The sequence below is a fragment of the Phascolarctos cinereus genome, unplaced genomic scaffold (assembly GCF_003287225.1).
Source record: "Phascolarctos cinereus isolate Bilbo 61053 unplaced genomic scaffold, phaCin_HiC Scaffold_5;HRSCAF=322, whole genome shotgun sequence".
NCBI classification, from domain to species: Eukaryota; Metazoa; Chordata; class Mammalia; order Diprotodontia; family Phascolarctidae; genus Phascolarctos; species Phascolarctos cinereus.
In genome coordinates, this window is record NW_027555958.1 from 244,780,837 (window position 1) to 244,786,836 (window position 6,000).

Sequence of the window (6,000 nt, forward strand, 5' to 3'; positions counted from 1 at the left end):
CATTGCAAGCCACTCACCCCCCCCATTGTCCCTTTTGCTATAAAAGCTCTCCCTTGTCTCTTTTACGCAAGAAAAATTTCACCATTCTACTTCTCCCTTTCCTCTTGTCCTAGTGCACCCCTTTCTCAACTCCTTAAAAATTGTTTTTTTAGATCATCCCATCATAATTGACTCACCTATGCTTTCTACATGGATTCTTTCTAACTGTCCTAATAATGATAAAGTTTTTAGGAGTTACGTGTAGTATCTTCCCATATAAGAATGTAAACTATTTAAATTTATTGTGTCTCTTATGATTACTCTTTCATGTTTACCTTTTTCAGCTTCTCTTGAGTCTTGTGTTTGAATATCAGATTTTCTATTCAGCTGTTTTAAAATTTTTAATATTTTATTTTTCCCCAATTACATGTAAAAACAATTTAAACTTTTTAAAAAAATTTTGAGTTCCAAATTCTCTCCCTCCCTCCCCTCTCCTCCTCATTGGGAAGGCAGGCAATTTGACATAGGTTATACATGTATAATCATGCAAAACATATTTTCATATGTCATGCCGTGAAAGAAAACACAGACAAAAACCCATCAAAATTTTTAAAAAAGTATCTTTGATCTGTATTCAGGCTTCACCAGTTCTTTTTCTGGAGATGCACAGCACCTTTCATCATAAGTCCTTCAGAATTGTCATGAATCATTATATTGCTGAGAACAGCCAAATTATTCACAGTAGATCATCATATAATATTGCTGCTGTTACTGTGTACAATGTTCTCCTGGTTCTGCTCACTTCACTTTGCATCAGTTCATGTAAATCTTTCCAGGCTTTTTTTGACAGCATCCTGCTCATCATTTCTTATAGCTCAATTACTATTCCATCACAATCATATACAACAACTTGTTCAGCCATTCTCCAACTGATGGACAGCCCTTCAATTTCCAATTCTTTGCCACCATTAAAAAAGCTGCTATATTTTTGTATATATTTTTGTTTTTTATTTCTTTGGGATACAGACTTCGTGGTGGTATTGCTGGGTATGCATGGTTTTATAGCCCTTTGGCCATAGTACCAAATTGCTCTCCAGAATGCTTGAATCAGAATACAACTTCACCAATAATGTATTAGTGTTTTAATTTTCCCACATCCCCTCCAACATTTATCATTTTTCTTTTCAGTCATATTAGCCAATCTGTTATGTATGTGATGGTAGCTCAGAGTTGTTTTAATTTGCACTTTTCAACCCAATAGTAATTTAGAGAATTTTTTTCATATACCTATAGATAGCTTTGATTACTTTGTCTGAAAACTGCCTGTTCATAACCTTTGACCATTTGTCAATTGAAGGAATGGCTCTTATTTCTATAAATTTGACTCTATTTTCTACATATTTGAGAAATGATGTCTTTATCAGAGAAACTTGCTGTAAAATCTTTTTTCACAGTAATGATTACTATGTATTTCACTCTATCCAATTTTCCCCATCTATCCTACTCTCTGCTTTCATCCTGTCTATCCTCAAAAGTGTTTTGCTTCCAACTTTAACCTCCCCCAATCAGCTCTCCCTTCTATTAGCCCCTCCTCCATTCTGTCTCCTTCCCCTCCTATTTTCTTGTATGGTAAGATAGATTTCTTCACCCAAATGACTGTGTACATGAGTGTGTATGTTATAGCCTTTTTGAACCATATCTGGTGAGGGTAAGTTTCACCCACTTCTTCCCCACTTCCCCCATCTTCCCCACAACTGTAAATTCTCTTTTATGTCAGATAATTTACCCTATTTTACCTTTCCCTTTCCCCTTCTCCCAGTACATTCTTCTTTCTCATGCCTTAATTTAATTTTTTTAGATAATCATCCCATCATATTTAACTCACATCTGTGCCCTCTATCTATGTATAACTAACTGCCATAACAATAAGTTCTTATGAGTTATAAGTATCATCTTTCAATGTAAGAATGTGAACAGTTTAACTTTGTTAAGTCCCTTATGATTTCTCTTTCCTGTTCACATTTTTATGCTTCTCTTGAGTCTTGTATTTGAAAGTCAAATTTTCTATTCAGCTCTGGTCTTTTCATCAGGAATGCTTAAGAGTCCTCAATTTCACTGAACGTCCACTTTCTCCCCCAAAGGATTACACTCAGTTTTGCTGTGTAGGTCATTCTTGACTGTAATCCTTGCTGCTTTGACCCCCAAAGTATCATATTTTGAGCCCTTCTGTTCCTTTAATGTAAAAACTACTAAATCTGTTATCCTGACTGTGGGTCCATATTTGAATTGTGGATTTTTTTTTTGGCCTGCTTGCAGTATTTTTTCCTTGACTTGGGAACTCTGGAATTTGGCTTATAATATTCCTGAGAATTTTCATTTTGGGATCTCTTTCAGGAGGTGATTTGTGCTTTCTTAAAACGTCTATTTTACCCTCTGGTTCTAGAATATCAGGGCAGGTTTTCCTTGATAATTTCTTGAAAGATGATGTCTAGGCTCTTTTATTGATCATGGCTTTCAGATAGTCCAATAATTTTTAAATTGTCTCTCCTTGATTTATCTTCTAGGTCAGTTGTTTTTCCAATGAAATATTTCACATTTTCTTCTATTTTTCTTTTCATTCTTTTGATTTTGTTTTGTTTCTTGATTTTTCATAAAGTCATTAGCTTTCACCTATCCAATTCTACTTTTTAAGGAATTATTTTCTTCAGTGAGCTTTTGTCCTTCCTTTTCCATTTGGTCAATTTTATTTTTTAAAGAGTTCTTCTCTTCAGAGAATTTTTGTATACCTTTTTCCATTTGGCCAACTCTGCTTTTCAAGGCATTCTTCTCTTCATTAGATTTTTATGCCTCTTTAATCATTTCACCTATTCTGTTTTTTTCTTATTTTCTTAATTTATTTTGAATTATCAACCATTACTTCCATAAGCTTTTGAGTTTAAAATTTTTCTCCCCCCTCCACTTCTCTCCCCAAGATGGCATGCAATCTGATATAGGCTATACATATACATTCCTATTAAACAGATTTTCACATTAGTGATGTTGTAAGTAAGAATTAGACCCAATAGAAGGAACCACAAGAAAGAGGAACAAAACACAAGAAGAAAAAAAAACCCAGCAAATAGTATGTATCAATCTGCATTCCAACTCCATAGTTCTTTCTTTGGATGTGGACAGCATTTTCCATCATGAGGCCTTTAGAGATGTCTTAGATCATTGTATTGCTGAGAAGGGTTAAGTCTATCAGTGTTAGTCATTGCACAACGTGGCTGCAAACTCTAGTGTGCTAGTGCTCCTCCTTGTCCTGGGATTGAGAGCAAGGACTACAGTACAGATCTAAGTATGGGCAATGTAAGAATCCTGCTCACAGTGCCAGCAAAGGGACCCCTGTAATCTTCTCAACAGCTGTCCAACCCCCTTACCAGCTGTAGGCTGAGAGGTCCAGAAACTGCCATTGTAGCCACCGATTCAGTTGTTCTCAAGGCCTGCTCCTGGTTTCCTGGGCTACAGCCTGTGCTAGACTATGCTCCACTTTCACCCTGGTGCAACAGACCTTTCCTGCTGACATTTTAAGCTGTCTGGGGCTGGAAAATTGTTTCACTCCATTCTTTTTTGAGTTCTGACATTCCAAAATTTATTTGGGCGCATTAAAGAATTTGGGGGATAACTCAGGCTAATCCCTGCCTTTTTTCTGTCATCTTAGCTCTGCTTTCAGCGGTTTTTTTTTCTCCCCAATCAGGAATACTTGAAAATCCTCCATTTCACTGAATATCCATTTTTCCACCTGAAGGATTATACTCAGTTTCACTGCATAGGTTATTCTTGGTTATAATCCCAGCTGCTCTACCCCCTCCAAATATTCCAAGACCCTCAGCTCCTTAGAAGCTGCTAAATCTTTTTTGATCCTGACTATGGCTCCATGATATTTGGATTATTTCTTTCTGGCTGCTTGACCTGGGAGCTCTGGAATTTGGCTATAATATTCTTGGGAATTTTTATATTGGGATCTCTTTCAGGATGTGATCAGTAGATTCTGTTAATTTCTATTCCACCCTCTGGACCTAAGATATCGGGGCAGTTTTCCTTGATAATTTCTTTTTTTTTTTTTAATTTTTATTAAAAAATTTTTTTCCATATGCTTTTGAGTTGAAAATTTTTCTCCCTTTTTCTCCCCCCCCAAGACAGTGCACAATCTGACATACGCTTTACATTTACATATCCATTAAACATTTTCACATTAGTGAAGTTGTAAGTAAAACTTAAAACCAATAGGAGGAACCATCAGAAAGATGAAACAAAACTCAACAGAAGGTAAAAATAAGTGAGAGCGATTCAACTTCCACAGTTCTTTCTTTGGATGTAGACAGCATTTTCCATCCCGAGGCCTCTGGAGATGTCTTAGATCCTCGTAATGCTGAGAAGGGTTCAGTTTAACATTCTTAGTCATTGCATAACGTGGCTGCTATTGTGTACAAAGTCCTCTTGATTCTACTCACTTCACTCAGCATCAGACCATATAAGTCTTCCCAGGTTTTTCTGAAGTCAGCCTGTTCATCATTTCTTATAGCACAATAGTATTCCATTACATTCATATACCACAACTTGCTCAGCCATTCCCCAATGGATGGGCATCTTCTCAATTTCCAATTCTTTGCCACCACAAAAAGAGCTGCTATGTATATTTTTGTACATGTGGGTTCCTTGACAATTTCTTGAAAGATGATGTCTAGGTTCTTTCTTTGGTCATGGCTTTCAGGTAGTATAATAATTCTTAAAGTATCTCCTTCATTTATCTTCTAGGTCAGTTGTTTTTCCAATTAGATATCTCAAATTTTTTTCTATTTTTTCATTCTTTTGACTTTGTTTTATTGTTTCTTGATGTCTCATGGAGTTATTAGCTTTTACTTGTTTCTAATTTTTAAGGAATTCTTTTCTTCCATGCATTTTTTTAATCTCCTTTTCCATTTGGCCTATTCTTTTTAGGAATTCTTTTCTTCAGTGAATCTTTGAGCCTCTTTTATCATTAGGCCAATTCTATTTTTAAAAATATTTTTTTTAGTATTTTTTATACCTCTTTTACCAAGCTGTCAATTATCTTCTCATAATTTTCTTGCACCACTCTCATTTACTTTCCCATTTTTCCCTCTATCACTCTTTTTTCTTTAACCCTTCCAGGAATTCTTATTGGGCTTGGATCCAATTAGCATTTCCTTTGAGGCTTAATTTGTATTTGCCTTCACATTGTTGTCCTCTTCTGAGCCTGTATCTTGATCTTCCCTGCCACCATAGCAGCTTTTCATGGTCAAGTTATTATTATTTTTTTTCCATTTGCTCATCTTTCCAGCCTATTTCTTGAGTTTGACCTTTATGTTAAAGTTGGGTTCTGCTCACCTAGGGGTGAGGAGGCACTGTCCCAAGCTTCAGCCTTTTTTGTGCTGTTTCAGAGCTGCTTTAAAACTTGTTAGTACAAGTTTTCAGTGCTTCCCAGGTGAGGTGATCTGGGGAGAGGTGTGGTCACTGCTCTCTTCATCTTCACTCTGGTCTTTACCAAGGAAGGGCCCCCATTCCCCTACAGTCACAAGCACTAATACTTCTCTCCACCTTGGAACTATGACCAGGGATCCTGCTCCCTTATGACTTATTACCAGTGCTTCTCTCTGTTGTTGAACTGTGACCTAGAATTGCTTATGGGCAATAGAGTTGCCAATCAACACCAGCTGTACCCAGTGCTAGCAAAGAGTTGCCTGTAATCTTTCTGACCAGTTGCCTACCCACTCTTCCACCCCCCACCCCCAACTTGTCTCTGGCTGATAGTTCCCAAAGTTGCTGTTACTGCCACCACTACTGCAGCCACCCCCAAGACCTACTGCTTGCGCCACTGTTGTGTTCCAGACTAGACCCCTATCCTGTGTTACAGACCTCTCCTGCCATCTTTCCAGGTTCTCTTAGACTGGGGAAAAAAATGTCTCAATCTGACCTTTTGTTGGTTCTGCTGCTCCAAAATTTGATTTGAGGAGTTTTTGG